This window comes from Echiichthys vipera (assembly GCF_963691815.1).
Source record: "Echiichthys vipera genome assembly, chromosome: 22".
NCBI classification, from domain to species: Eukaryota; Metazoa; Chordata; class Actinopteri; order Perciformes; family Trachinidae; genus Echiichthys; species Echiichthys vipera.
This window is the reverse complement of record NC_139847.1, coordinates 21,885,973-21,903,014: the sequence shown is the minus strand read 5'-3', so window position 1 is coordinate 21,903,014 and position 17,042 is coordinate 21,885,973.

The window sequence follows — 17,042 nt, the reverse complement described above, 5'->3', positions numbered from 1 at the left end:
ATCAATATCAACAGTAGCAAAATGCCTCAAAGTTTAACAGCATAACTGCTGATCAAAACAAGTAGTGATAGGCCAACTTAAAGCAACAATCTTGTCAAAAAATGATTGTTGCTAAATGAACAAACCTGTTAACCAGAGGTTTTCACTCAACTACTGTACTAAAGTACAAGTTTGAGGCTCTTGTCCTTTATGGTTTCTTTTCATGCTACTTTATACTTCGACTCCATTACAAATCAGTGGAAATTCTACTTTTTACTCCACTGTATTTTTCTGATTACATCAGTTAATAGTTCCTTTACCAGGCTTACAAGCACATATGAAACATTAGGTTATTCATCAAAAACTGGACTGACACAAATGAACGTAAACGTAATTTCTAATGTTAAGCAGTCATTGTATTGATGACACTGTTTTTTGTATATATTACATGGTATATATACACACCCACACACACATACACACACAAATATTAGCCAATATTTTATTATATTTTTATATTTTAATTAGCCTAGCTAACTCTGAATCACATATTCTTAAATCCCAACAATTCAACCAAGCTTTCTCAGCCACTTACAACAGTGGACAAAGAGGTGTCTGTATCTTAGTAAATAAAAGAATCCCTTTAATTCACCACTCCACAATAACTGATCCAGAAGGACGATGCATCATTATTACTGCAACCATCTACAACAAAAAAATGTACAATCGCCAACATATATGGTACTAACACAGACAATCCATCCTTCTTCCACATATTTTTCTCTACATTACAAAATTCTACAGATATCATAATCGGTGGCAATTTCAATACAGTTATCAACCCCACAATGGACCGATCAAGCATTTCAGGCAATTTACGATCCTGGCACTCCACTGAACTGCCAAAACAATACATGACAGATTTTGGTCTTGGCGACAGTTGGAGATTGAGAAACCCATCATCAAGAGAGTACACTTATCAATCATTCTCGAATTTAGAATTCTTTCTGATCAGTAATACATTTCTAAGTAAGGTATCCAAGACAATCATACATCCACTCATAATTAGTGACCACGCTCCAGTATCCCTCTCCATAAAATTTGAATCAGCTGTAAAATACTCTCCCCGTTGGCGTTTTAACACCTCAATACTCCAAGACTCGGATTTCACAGTTGTTTTTCCAGAAAGAGTGGGCATCCTTCTTGGAACTGAACAACTCCCCAGAAATTTCATTGTCAGTACTATGGGAAACCGGTAAGGCAGTAATTAGAGGACAAATAATATCATACTCAACAAACAAAACAGAAAAAGGAACAGTCACTAGAAAAACATCTGGAACAAAAAATGAAACAACTTACAGATATCTACTCAAACCACTCCAACGAACAAATAAAACAGGAGCTACATAACACCAAATCACAGTTAGAAGAAATTATAAGCAAAAAAAAACTATTTGTGATACAACAATTGATAGACCATTATCATCAGAGGATGTGATACTGTCCCCTCTCTTTAACAAACTAACATTAGAAATTCAAAAAACAAATCCCTCCCCACATGAATACATCTGCCATATCAGTTCTACTCAAACCCAATAAAGACCCAACACAACCTTCCAGCTACCGCCCGCTATCACTGATGAACACAGAATTAAAAATCATCACCAAAGCTCTAGCGATCAGATTAAAAACAATTATCTCCACTTTAATACACCCCAACCAGTCAGGTTTTTTTGAGAAAAGACATTGCTCCAATAATTAAGAAGATTATTCAATATCATCAATCTTGCACAACAAACTCAAACCAAAACAATAATCGTATCACTAGACGCACAAAAAGCATTCGACCAAGTAAACTGGATTTATTTATTACATACACTACATAGATTTGGCTTCGGGGAGTCGTTCATCCATTGGATCAAAATACTATACACCTCACCTAAAGCCACTGTCACCACAAACAGGATCCCGTCACATAGCTTCACACTTCACCGGGGCACCAGGCAAGGATGCTCACTCTCTCCATCTTTATTTGCTATCTTCATAGAACCACTTGCTGCCGCTATACGTCAAAACAATATCATCAAAAGGATCCACGCCACAAACCACCAGCACAAACTAAGCCTATGCAGATGATGTTTCATTATACTTACAGGATCCATTACCAACACTAAAAGAAACCTTATTGACATATTTTCAAAAATCTCCACCTTCCTACCACTCTCTGAAGATGCTGCAGAATCCTGCAGGTGTAGCACTTTAAGTCTAGGACCAGAGTCTAGGTTCAGGTGAGTGGTTGGTCCTAACAGACCACAGACCAGTGAGGGAATTTTAACTGCTGGCTTTTTATATGTAGAGAACGTCAGAAGAACAATTGGTACCAAACACTTTCACACACATACAAGACATGAATTATTCAATCTCCCCTCAACTATTCAGAATAAAACCAGAAGCTCAGGAGAATAAGGTTATTTATCCCTATTTATGTTATTTAGATTTAATCCAGCCTATTTGAGCTGAGATATAAGTTTGTACTTAGGTTTCTTATGTTGGTTGTTTAGTTCCTGGTATCTATTTTGAGCTAACTCAGTCCTAGTTCTCATTTTATCTTAGTTAGGCCTATTTATGAGTTTAGTTCTATGTTTCTGTTTTCTGTTTGGTTTGCTTATCCAGCTCTGTTTAGGCTTCAACTCATGTTATACAGCCCATCCCTGTAATAGCAATTGGACACACATAAGGAAAAATGAACAAACAAAATAAAACACAGTTCAAGAAAATGTATCAAAATACAACTCAATCAAGTTTCACAGATTAGGATAACCAGTAACTCAGATCTCCTCTGTTTGGTGTATGACCAGTCTTTCAGGTAAGTCCTTTATCAGTTCAAATTAAATCCACTTTGTATTGCTGCAAAACCTGTCAGTCTTGTCCTTATCCCAGTGTTAAAATCCATGTATTTCACACACCAGTGATCCCGACTAAAAAACCTAGTCGGCCATACAACACTCACCAAATCCTTGTTCAAAAATGAAATAAACAGAAACCAGAAACGTGAACAGCAGCTGAGTACAATATCCTCCCAAAAATGAAAGAAACAAGGTGTAAAACCTCAAAATACACTCATTTTACTCCTATTTAGTTCCTCTTTTCCTCTCGTTCTAGTCTTTTCCATCTGCCGTTGGTAGCTTTCCGTTCTTGCTCTAATTATTCTCCCTCCCTCCAGCACGCAGCGCTGTAGTCACCTGATTGGCTGTTACTGCTGCACTTGCTAAATAAATGATAAATTGAACACTTACTGCTTTTATGACATTCTGTTACATTAAACACAGTCATTTTGTTTGCTTACATTTAGGTTTGATCTATCTTCTATCAGTTTATTACCTTATTCACCTGGGTTACACAGGACAAAACTTCTCACCTCCGAAGTGGAGCTGAGAAGAGTATTGAAACAACTCAATATTGCCAGTGTGAAGTACACTGGCAATATTGAGTTTTTTCATCTCAACTATAATCCATTATTTAAAAAAATCAAAGATGATCTCCAACGCTGGATGACTCTACCACTATCTCTATTAGGACGAATAGACACAGTCAAGATGAAAATACTCCCCCACATCAATTACCTTTTCTCAATGCTACCCATCATACCAACAGATAATTGGTTCAAATCTTTTAAATATCATTATGATTTTTTACTGGAAATATAGGAAAGCCATAATTAAACTATCTACTTTACAAAACTGCCTCGCAAATGAAACAATATATTGCAAAATGGATCCACAAAACCAACTATAACACCTCATGGTCAGATCTAGAATAGCATTACTGCCAAAACATCCTACTCTCAGATTAACCTTTCCTTAATACAACCATCAAACGACACCGCTGCTTCAAAAACACAGTAATCTCTACAACTCTGACAGCCTGGTGGAAAGACCTCAAGATCTTCAGCTCTACTCCAGCACCATGTAAATACACGCCAATATGGCATAACCTTGACTTTCGACTGCACAATAATCCTCTTCACTATCACACATGGTCACAAAAAGGTATCACACATCTCCGCCATCTTTTTAACAATAATCAGTTTATAGACTTCAAGGACCTCATACAGAACCACGGAATAGATAGACATCAATTTTTAAATTACTCACAAATTAAATCCATACTCAAATCTAAAATCAACATGAAAGACAACCGACTCGAACCTTCTGAAATAATTGACGACATGTTTATTTTTACAAATACAAATAGACTAACTTCTAATCTATACAGATTAATATTGACTTCAGAGAACTCTACAACACTCCCAATAGCCCACTGAAACGCTGACTTGAACATCTCCCCTCCAACTGACTTCTGGATAGATATAAATAAAAATATTTTTACCATGACATGCAATACAAATCTTCAGTCAATCCAATATAAAATCATCCAAAATAAATACAAGAACAGCTTGCTCATTTCTCTAACTGTCGCTAAGAAAATAATTCTCCTAAATTGGAAATTCAATAAACATCAACCACTGGATCAATCTTCTTTTGGAACACATCTCTATGGAAAAACTCACTGCTTACAATAACAACACTATAAGTGCCTTCACAGAAAGATGGTCCCCATTCCTCTCCTCGACGGACCTTTACCCACACCACTCTCTTCCAGTCTTTATTTTCCTCTGCTATTCTTTTTATTATTATTACTGTCAATATTATTACTAAATCATCACTATTTTCATAATCACTATGACTAAGACAATGATTAATCAGCTCACTTCGTTGAATGTGTTTAGTAATATTACCAGCACAAATACGCCCCCTGATGGTGAGTTGTACACCAAACCAATATATATATATATGTATGTGTATATGGGTGGGGGGACCCCCTGCTTACCTTGGATGCCCTGTCCTGTCCTCACCTCTCATTGCAATATATTAACACTGCAATATGTAATTAATAATAATTCTATGATAGTCATAATCGTGATATATTGGTTCACATTAGATTATTCATTCTTATATTTTTTTCTTTTATTATTCATTACCTTATTTACTTTTTAACTGTATTATATCATCTGTATATGCCATGTTATGTGTTCAGAAATACTGTACCACCTGCCTCCCATTCACATGCACACACACACACACACACACACACACACACACACACACACACACACTCATATACCACCTATATACAGTACATAATGTAAATTCGTATTTCGTATTCGTATTCTGTTTATTCTGTTATCTGTTGTTATCTGTACTTTATGTCCACTGTCTGTATTTTTAATCCACATGGTGTGATGTATTTGTCCCTTGTGCCATCTTGTCTATGACTTAATAAAAACTTTCAAAAATAAAACATTTAAAAATAAATAAAAATCTTCACAAGATGAAATCTAGCATTAGTTCTGTGTCTGAGGCTGTACTCAGTCAGTGTCTTGGTCTGTTGGCCCATTATCACCTTACTGTCATCAGTGAGTGTCATGATTCAGGGGCACTGTCAGAGAAAATATGTGGTCCAGGTGTTACACTACTTTAGTCTAACACCTGGACCACGCATCAAATTCTGTGACCTGATTTGATTTTGATCGCAGAGCCTATTTTTTATAGCCCAGATATGATCATACATGGAGTCTGTGCAGTAAAGACGGACACACATTCTGACATGTCTTTTTTTCAAATTTTTTAGTATGAGATTTTGCAGACACATACACAAGAAAAAGCATTACAGCCGTACACTTTGTCTGCTTTAAACTGTAAAAGAACAGTGACAAAAAGAAAAAAAGAAAAACCTCAACACGAAATCTGCCATCCCTCCCAACAACCCACGCCACGGCATCAGGAAGTGTCCTCAGCATCATTAGGAGTAACAGTAAGACTGTGGAGACGTGGAGTAAGTTCCATCAAGTTTTACCAGTTACTCCGCATTTTTCACCAGCTTAGCCCATTCAGCCCTTCTCATTTGAGAAACAAAAAAGAAAAAGTATATCCTTGTCCCCAAATAGTAGCTTTAAGCGCTTCCCACAGAGTGCCGCTGCTGAATTCGGGGTGTCATTAAACTCTATGTAAGAGCAGATTTGGGTCTCAAAATCTTTGAACTTACTATCGAACAGTTAGTGTGAGCTGAACCTTCATGGTGAAGGTGGAATTGTATCCCTTGGAATACTAATGTCAACTGTGGTAGGAGCGTGGTCATAAGTGACTATTGGGTGATATTTACATGCATTCAAACAGTCGAGGAGGTTATTTTTGAGTAAGAAAAAATCAATTCAGGAGAATGTATCATATACATGGAAAAAAAATAGAAAGCTTTACCATGGGGATAAACCTCCAAGGATCCGAAATTCCCAACTGTGATGCTTTTCACGGCAGGACTGTTTTTGTATCTGCTGTGAAAAGCACCCCCTTTTAATCTTTTTTTCTGTTGATCCCAGTCAGTTTTACCCCAGCATCAGGTACCTTTAACAGCATACATTTGGTGCCAATATATAGTATGTATGAGTGTGATAGGTCTAACAACAGAAGAGTCAGTGGTGGATGGGGGATTCGATTTTTAAATATCTTAAAAACAAGAGTATTTGATGGAGAGAACATGTCCTTCTATGGTGAAACACACACAGAGGTTATGACTTGTCTATCAGTCTATAGGCATATAGACCACATTACATTTTCATTATAGGTGATATTCTGGATCAAAAGGCTATTGTTTGGACCTTTATGAGTAGCTTATACACAGGTAACACGATTAAAAGCACATAGTTTTGAACCTATGAATTGCAAGAGAAGCTGGGATTCTATTTAGCCTTATGAAATGCCAAGTCAAATAAATTACTTTAAAAAAAAATACTTGCTCAAAACAATCCATTTAATTCATTTTGTAATTATGGCTGGGGTATATTTCCACAGAACATACGAAAGGACGTTGTTTTGTGTCCGTTTTTATCCGATTTTGTGTTGAGAAGAACATCAGTTATTTACACTTTAATAGAGTTTAAAGACTGTTAGTGACCGATGTTCTTCTGTTCTAGCTCCTTCATAAATAATTAAAATCGTAAAATGGTATTTTCCCCTGCGTTTGTTTACGAAAGGCTAATTGCTTCACTTCAGACACATACACTCAGTGGCCCGTGCGCGTGCGCTCCTGCGAGGGCGAGCATTTCATGGCAGGGCTGCTGAATACGGTATACACACAGACTAACCTCCATAGCATACTGAGCTATTCTTGAAATGATTTACGTAATAACTTGCTCCGCACCGCTGCCAGCCTGTGTCACTAACAGCGCGTTGGACAGGAAACCAGTGGATGATGATACACGACTTCTTTCACTTCCAAAAGACAAAAATGAGTTAGATCCTCCGATAAAAACAGACCGGAGCTACCTGCAGGGCTTGCCGCCATCTTTGCACCGATGTCAAAAAACAAAGTCAAAAGTAGATAGCACGATGCTACAACCGCTTCCTGTTTTTTTCAATTCAATTCAAAAAACTTTATTTGTCCCCGGGGGGCAATTCAGGGCACACAGAGCAGCAAATAACGACAGTGCAATTATACAAAAACATTTTAACCTAACACAAGAATAAAGTGTAAAAGAAGAGTTAGTGTCAGGATGTTAGTGTGTTAGTACAGGTAGAATAAGTGTCAGGATGTTAGTGTGTTAGTACAGGTTAGATACAGAGAACATCGTCGGCGTGAGATGTAGAAAGACATGTGTGTATCAGATGTAAGCAGACATGTGAGCGGGTGTATATGATGTAAACAGTGTAAACATGCAGTAGACTGTTGAAACAGGTATAAACAGAACTGTAGTGCAGAGAAGATATAAGTGGACAGTGATCGGATTCCGATGAGGTCAGACATGATACATGTGTGTAATGAGCAGACGTAACAGAACTATAGTGCAGTAATAGAGTATAAATATAATATATAACTATAAGCTAGATAATAAAGTGATAGTGGTGCATGGCAGGAAAACAGCAGTCTAAGTATATGCTAGCTCTGTGTAACAGATGAATACTGAAGAATAAAGTGACCATAGTGCTGTGATGGATACAATATAAGACCTGATAGACACAATAAAGTGGAGTAGTGCATTAATACCATAAATTAACATAACTAACAGAATCAAGTGGACCAGTAAGAACAGAGTAACAGAATAAGTCCGGTGTGAACATAATAACAGAATAAATAAGTAAGTGGAGTAGTGCAACAGACCGGAGTAACATTATAAACAGAGTAAATAAGTGGCGTAGTGCAACAGACCGGAGTAACATTATAAACAGAGTAAATAAGTGGCGTAGTGCAACAGTCCAGTAACATTATAAACAGAGTAAATAAGTGGAGTAGTGCAACAGACCGGAGTAACATTATAAACAGAGTGAACAGAATAAGTGGAATTGTGAATCAACCAGTAGTTCACAGCTTTGAGGACAGGAGTGGAGGTAGATAGCCAGTTCACGTGTCCGGTGAGTGTCCGGGGGGGGGGGGGGGGTGTCCAGGGGGTGAAGGTGTCCAGGGAAGGTGTCAGGGGTGGGGAGGGGGGGTGATGGTGATGGTGTCCAGGGAGGATGTCTGGAGAGGGGAGGAGGAGGGGTGAAGGGAGGGGTGTCCGGGGGGGAGAGGGGGGTGCGGTGTCCAGGGAGGGTGTCTGGAGTGGGGGGGGGGGTGAAGTGTCCAGGGGAGGGTGTCAGGAGTGGGGAGGGGGATGGTCAGAGGGGTCAGGAGTTGAGGAGCTGGACAGCCCTGGGGATGAAGGTTGCTCTTCTCCTCTGTGTCCTGCAGCAGGGACAGCGAAGACGGCGTCCTGAGGGGAGCCACTCAAACGCTGAGAAGAGAGCGTGAGAGGGGTCCTGCATGATCCGACCAGCTAACCCGAGTGTCTGCTGCTCGTGGATGGTCGACAAAGTTCTAACAGGAAGTCCAATGATCTTAGAACAGACCGTGGCGACGCTCTGCAGGCGGTTTCTGTTCTGGAGGCTGGTGGAGTAGAACCAGCATGTGATGGAGAACGTGATGATGCTCTCGATGAAGGAGTAGTAGAAGGATGGTCGCTACGACAACAGAATTTGATGTAAAGCCAAAAGCTACATGATCAAGCATCATGAAGGTCTTAAGTATGTGCTGACAGGATTTGAGGTAGTTGTGTTCAACCAGCTAGGAAAAGAACATCAAAATATATAAAATGTAACTTCTTGTCACCAGTAGGGGACGCTATGACTACGATTTAAATTGTCCCACAAACGTGTTAGAGCGGGTGTCTTATCCAACATGTGAAGTTTGGAAAAGATCTGAACACCTGGTGTGCAGTTTCAGTGGTGTCTTTTGTCATGGTGTTGCATCGAAATTTGCCGTGCTGTCACAGCTGTGCCATTACATGACATCGTCCCATGGTCACAATGAAGCATCATTCGCGTCTTGAGGCTGTCATCACCACTTTTGTGGAGGATGCTATGAACCAGTCAGGCCGAGGACGTTGAAGTAAAAAAACATGTCATTTCCTGTTACCAGCAGGGGGCACTATGACTATACGTAAATACTTTTCTCAGGCCGAGAGGCCAATCATACCTGAGAAGTTCGGGACAGATTAGACAACGTATGGTCATGATTTTAAAGTTTTAAAGACCACTTCCTGGTTCATGGCATGGCGTCGAAATTTGAGGCCCCGCCACAGCCAGGCTGATTAATGAAAACGCATATGCTCCGCAATTTAGCGTCAGCCATGTCTTGAAGGTGTACAGACCAACTTTGAAGTCATTCCGTTGAAAACTCCACCAGTTTGTTAAAGTACAGAGCAAAGTTTTTTTTTAAAAACTGCCATAAAAGAACCAAAATGTTCAAATCAAAATGGCGGACTTCCTGTTGTGTTTAGGGCATACCTTCAAGAGGATATTTTGTGGGTCTCCGCATTCTTCACATGCCACCAAATTTTCATACATGTAGGTGAAAGCGTATTGAGGGGCTGGGCTCTGCCAATATTCAAGGGGGCGCTATTGAGCTAATTGGCCACGCCCGAAACTGAGACTAATAAAATATCAAATTTTTAACGACTTCTGATCAGTGTGCAAAGTTTCACAAAAGGTTATACATGTTTAGGCCCTAAAAAATGCTATGTAAGAGGAGAAAAAATAATAACATTAATAATAGGCCTGTGTATGTTCTCATTTGTCCAGGTCGTCGTTATCCCCAAAGCAATTTCAGTCAAAAGCAACTGGACTTGGTTATTTGTCTAGGAAGACGTTTCACCTCTCATCCAAGAGGCTTCATCAGTTCATGTACGCATCTGACCAGGCTGGGACTGGTCCAACTAACTGGTGTGGAGATCCAGGAATTTAACCTCTCACAAGGCCGATGATGTCACTGGAACCTTTTGTGCTCCAAGTGCCAACGACTGTCGTTAGAGTGGCAGTCGTTGGTGGGAAGTAGGTTTCGACTTTGTTAGTGCTCTATTGAGTCTTAATGAAAGTCGTTAGAGTCACAGGAGGCCATTTGTGAACAGTTGTTCTTTGAGGTTAGATTGTTGAATCTCTTGGGAAGGGATGAAAGTGGTGTCTCAGACCTCCTCCTCTGTTTAGTGATGGTTTCTCTACTTTTGCATGGATGGCTTCTTTAACTCCTCTTACAGCGTGCTCACACTGTCCTTTTGGCCGCGGCCAAAACCGGTTTTTCAGCTAAAGTCTAGTACCTTTAAGTAGTGTGAGCGCACCCGCTCCGCGCTCAACTGCGGCCAGCGGACCGTCCACGGCCCGCTGAAAGAGGTGGGCTTTAGCGGAGCCGTTTGCACATGTACGAGCATGAGCGTGCGCACGTGCACGCGCACGAGCACGAGCACGAGCACGAGCACGAGCCCTACGGCAGTAGCGTTATGTCCGTCTGTTCGGACATGTAAATAGAAGGACGGACCATGCGCGGACATTTAACAACAACAACAATGGTGGTGAAAGGTTCACGTTGGTGTGGTGCGGAGGTGGAGTGTTTACTGCAGATTTGGTTGGATGAAAATATTAAAAAACAGTCGACAAGACGCACAAAAACTCCGAGGTCTATGGAAAGATTTGTAAACAAAGCCACACACGCGATCAATGCGTGTGACGTGTTACGGCTTGATGGCGTGTGGACAGCAAGAAGCATTGGCCGAGGCCCTGGTAGTGTGAGTACAAACGGGGCTGGGGCGCGGGGGGGAGAGGGAGGGGGGACAAGTACCCTAAAGTCCGGGTCTCGGTCCGGGAGGACAGTGTGATCACGCCCTTACAAACCATCTGTCCTCTCTGTCCAGGATTTGGACATTGTTGTCATCAAAGGAGTGGGCTTTCTCCTTGAGATGTAAGTGGACAGCAGAGTCCAGGCCTGAGGAGTTAGCTCTCCTGTGTTGGCCCATGCGTTTATGCAGTGGTTGTTTTGTTTCTCCAATGTAGAGATCTTTGCATTCTTAGTTGAATTGGACAAGATAAACCAGATTGCTTTTGTGGGTGTGTGGTGTTCTGTCCTTGGGATGTACTAGTCTCTATCTGAGTGTGTTACTGGGTTTAAAATACACAGGGATGCAGTGTTTGTTGAAGATCCTCCTGAGTTCCTCTGATACCCCTGCCACATACGGAATGACTATGTTGTTTCTCTTGTTTTCTTTTTATTTCTCAACCACTTTGGTTTTCATTGTGGAAGCAGCTTCCGTCTTCACAAAGGTCCAGCTGGGGTAGCCACAAGTTGTGAGGGCGCCTCTCAGGTGCTTGCGTTCTTCAGCTTGTGAGCTGGTGGGTACGTTATCAGATCTATGTTGCAGTATTCTGATAACTCCAAGCTTGTGTTCCAGGGGGTGGTGGGAGTCAAACAGTAGATATTGATCTGTGTGAGTGGGTTTACTGTATACCCCAATGTGGAGGCCCCCTGTCACAGTCTAAGAAAGGCAAACTATTGTCCTTGACTTCTTCTCTGGTGAACTTGATGTTTCTGTCCACAGAGGTTATATGTTCGGTAGTTTTTACCTCTTTGGATTTGATTTTAACCCATGCGTCGTCCACATATCTGAACTAATGGCTCTGGGTTACTCCTTTGAAGGATTTCAAAGTCTTGTCCTCTACCACCTCCATGTATAGATTTGCCACAAAAGCGGATACTGGTGAACCCATGGCACAGTCGTGTTTCTGTCTGTAAAAAGTGCCATTAAAATGGAAATATGTGGTGTTCAGGCACAAATCCAGAAGTTGGCAAATGTTGTCTGATTTGAGATTTGTTCAGTTGTGTAAGGAGTTGTGTGAGCCGCTTTCTTACTGTGGCCAAAGCCTGAACAAGGAAGTCACGTCGTAGGATACCATGGTTTCATCTTTATCCATTTTTAAGTCTTGAACTTTGTTCACAAAGTCTATATAGTTTTGGATGTAATAATAATAATAATAATAATTAAAGCTGCAAGCAGCGATGAACGGGCCCTCAAACCCGGTGCATGTCAGAGAGGTGGCTGGTCGCTGGCACTCGCACAGTATATTCTTTAAGAAAAATGATGCTTACATTTATTACAAGATGGGGAAGATGACACAATTACAACTCGTACCCGGGTAAGTATAGAAAATAGAAGAAATGAAATTAAGTTTGCAGCTTCTTTTATTCTAAAGTTTAGTTCATTCAGCACCGTATAGGTGGAAAATCAGTCCCACCTCACTTGTCTGTGGATGGTGTGTATGTGTAACTTTGTAAAAGGATTCAGGTTCCGCGTCGTCGTATCTCTAAGTATCCTCCGGGATGTGGCTCGCCATCAAACTTCGACTGGCTCCAACATCCAGGTGGTCCAAATCTCAATAGGGTCCAATGAAAATAACCTGACCTACGATAAGTAGGGTCAGAGCATTCATTTTAATTTTCTCAGCTCTCAATGAATTATAGAACATAAATCATGTTAAATCTAGTCAAACTATTTCAATAGTGAATAACTTTTTATTGAATAACTGTTGTAATGAAATCACAATTTTCAGTATAAAATTGTAGCTAAATGATCTTATAGTTCACAGATAAAGTGCTAAACACATACATCATACAGCTCAGTGTGCACAAAAAAACAAATAGAAAATGAACGTCTTGAAAATGTCAGATTAATGCTTCAGCATTATCTAGTGTGCCTGCCCTGATGCTAATGAGCACCAGGAGCTAGCGCTCCGATGTTTCGCTATTAGCATTTGCAATTTAGCATTTCAAACCGATTGCTCACCAATGCGTTTTTCCTCCCAAGCGGCTCCAACTGCGCTCACACAGGTCCAGGTCGTCCGGGGGATTTCTCTGACAGTTTTCTCTGAGTTTTATCCACGTTTATTTTATTGTTTCACCGTCCCAAAGTGTGTGTATCGTGACTCGTGTTCAATGCAGCTACTCATTCTCTCTCTCTGTCTCTCCTAGCAGCTTCAGAGGAAGTGAACTCGATCCGCTCAGGTCAATAGGCGGGAGCTTCTCTCCGATTGGAGGAAAGAAAATCTCCATCCAAGCTCAACAAATTAAAACTCTAAATAGCTTATTTTATTGCAGTTCTAGTTCTCTTTTTTTAAGCGAACATCTATTTTTCAATCATAAACAAATCATTTTATTTCATGAATTGATTTTTCCACTGTGATATTTCAGTGTTTTTAATTGAAACATCTTGGTTTTTATTATGCAATGAATTTTTACCAGGGTTACACCTATGCCATATAAGTGTGATTTCCCGTTGCGAGTAGATGGCGCTGTGTCTGTTAGTCGATATTAGCATGTAGTTGTCCTCAGGCCTCAGGACTGTTGTGTTTGGGGCATACCTCCAAGAGGATATTTTGAGGGGCTGGGCTTTGGCAATATTCAAGGGGGCGCTATCGAGCAAGTTTCACAAAAAGTTATACATGTTAAGGCCTTCAAAAATTCGATTTAAGAGGAGGAAAAATAATAATAATAATAACAATAATAAAAATAATAATAAAAAAATAATAGTAATAATCATTCCAATTACAATAGACGTCTATTGTAATTGTAATGATTATTATTATTAGGGCCCGAGCACTGACTACGTCGGTCGAGGACCCTACTGTAATTGTAATTGGAATGATTATTATTGTTAGAGCCCGAGCAGGAGGAACCGCTGGGGCTGGGTGCGCTTCTGGCCGTGGGGGACGTGGAATGGGGGAAGGGGAAGGAGCCGGAGCTTGTGCGGGAGGTGGAGCGCTACCATTTAGATCTGGTGGGGCTTACCTCCACACACAGTCTTGGTTCTGGAACCGTACTCCTGGATAGGGGTTTGACCCCATATTTCTCTGGAGTTGCCCGGGGTGTGAGGCGCCGGGCGGATGTGGGGATACTCAGTTCACCCCGGTGGACGAGAGGGTCGCCTCCTTACGCCTGTGGGTGGTAGGGGGGAAAACTCTGTTGTTGACTGTTGTTTGTGCATATGCACCGAACAGCAGTTCATAGTATTCGGCCTTCTTGGAGACCCTGAATGGAGTCCTGCATGGGGCTCCAGTAGTGGACTCCATAGTTTTGCTGGGAGACTTCAACGCCCCCGTGGGCAATGATGGAGACACCTGGAGAGGCGTGATTGGGAAGAACGGGCTCTCTGATCTAAATCCGAGTGGTCGTCAGTTATTAGACTTCTGTGCTAGTCATGGATTGTCTATAACTGACACCATGTTCGGACATAAGGATGCTCATGAGTGTACGTGGTACCATGGCACCCTAGGCCAAAGGTTGATGAACAATTTTGTGATCTTATCATCTGATCTTAGGCCGTATGTTTTGGACACTCGAGTGAAGAGAGGGGCAGAGCTGTCAACTGATCACCATCTGGTGATGAGTTGGGTCATAGGATGGGGGAAGATTCTGGACAGACCAGGTAAGCCAAAACCAGTAGTGCCGGTGAACTGGGAACATCTGGAGGAGGCCCCTGTCCGAGTGATCTTCAACTCACACCTCCGGCCGAGCTTTTCTGGCATCCCTGTGAAGGTTCGGGGCATTGAACCGGAGTGGGCAATGTTCAAAGCTTCCATTGCTGAAGCTGCAGCGGCGAGCTGTGGCCTCAAGGTCTTAGGTGCCTCAAGGATATGTTATCCCAGAAGACTCCGGAGGCAGTTGCAAGGTACGACAGGCCAGAAGGGCTGCAGCCTCTTCTGTGTTAGAGGCAAAGCAACGGGTGTGGGAGGAGTTTGGGCGGCACCAAGGTGCTTCTAGAAAACCATTTGACATCTCAGGAGGGGGAAACGGGCAACCGTCCAAGCTGTTTAAAGTAAGGACGGGACGCTGGTGACCTCAGCCGATGAGGTAATCGGACGGTGGAAGGAGCTTTGAGGAACTCCTTAATCCGACTAACACGCCGTCTTTTGTAGAGGCAGAGCTGGAGGCTGATGGGGAATTATTGTCAATATCTATGGCGGAAATCACTGAGGTAGTCCAACAACTCAACAGTGGCAAAGCCCCAGGGATTGATGAGATTCGTCCAGAAATGTTGAAAGCTTTGGGTTTGGAGGGGCTGTCTTGGTTGACACGTCTCTTCAACATTGCGTGGAAGTCTGGGACAGTGACCTTCAGCACTCACTGGATCCGTTCGCAGCCAAGTGTCATTCCACGGCTGGAATGAGGATCAGCACCTCTAAATCTAAGGCAATGGCTCTCAGCAGGAAACCGGTGGATTGCTTACTCCAGGTAGGGAATGAGTCCTTACCCCAAGTGAAGGAGCTGAAGTACCTTGGGATCATGTTCACGAGTGAGGGGACGATGGAGTGTGAATTTGGCCGGAGAATCGGAACAGTGGGGGTGGTTTTGCAGTTGCTCTACCGCACCGTTGTGATGAAAAGAGAGCTGAGTCCGAAGGCAAAGCTCTGGATCTACCGGTCAATCTTCGTTCCTACCCTCACCTATGGTCATAAAAGCTTGGTCATGACCGAAAGAACGAGGTTGCGGGTACAAGCGGCCGAAATGGGTTTTCTCAGGAGGGTGGCTGGAGTCTCCCTTAGAGATAGGGTGAGAAGTTCAGCCAATTAATGAGGAACTCGGAGTAGAGCCGCTGCTCCTTTGCGTTGAAAAGAGCCAGTTGAGGTGGTTCGGGCATCTAGTAAGGATGCCCCCTGGGCGCCTCCCTAGGGAGGTGTTCAGGCACGTCCAGCTTGGAGGAGGCCTCCGGGAAGACCCAGGACTAGGTGGAGAGATTATATCTCCACACTGGCCTGGGAATGCTGTGAGAAATAACCAAAGATTGACCTAACTTTTTATTTATAATGTAAATCCCTGTATGTTGATTAACAGTCACGCTGTGAATGACTGCTGGGGGGGATTGTGGATAGGAGTCACAGGGGGGTTTGCAAATGGTGACAAAAGGGGGGTCGTTAAACACTGATAACATTCACTGGGGTCATAAACATTGGGTAGTTTGTTTTTGTTACTTTAATGTCCTTGTGTTTGTAAGATGCTTTGATGTGACTTGTATATCTGCTGAAGAAATTTGGAGACAGGCAGAGATTATTGAGACCCGGCTGTTGGTCTGACCTCTCCTGTCTGCAGCAGTATTTAGTAAAGATATGATTTGAGAAACACTGAGGACTCCAGAGAATTTCTTTCACAATGCCTCGGGATCCCCCAGTTAGAGCTGGCTAATGTGGCCCGGGAAAGGGAAGTTTGGGGTCCCCTGCTAAAGCGGCTAACCCCGCGACCCGACCCTGGATAAGCGGTTGAAAATTAAATGACATGAGAATATTATTAGGGCCAGAGCACCGACTATGTCGGTCGAGGACCCTATTGTATTTGAAAAGATAATTATTATTTTTTTTTTTAGGGCCCGAGCACCGACTAAGTCGGCGAGGACCCTATAGCAATTGGAATGATTATGATTATTATTATTATTATTATTTTAAATTAAAATTAAATCTTCTTAAATTTCATTTTTGAAGGCATCAACATGTATAACTTTTTGTGAAACTTTGCACACTGACCAGAAGTGGTGAATAATTTGATATTTTATGGGTCTCATTCTTGGCTTGGCAAACTAGTTCGATAGCGCCCCCTTGAATATTGCCAAAGCCCAGCCCCTCAATATGCCTTTACCTAATTTATGAAAACTGGTAGGCATGTGA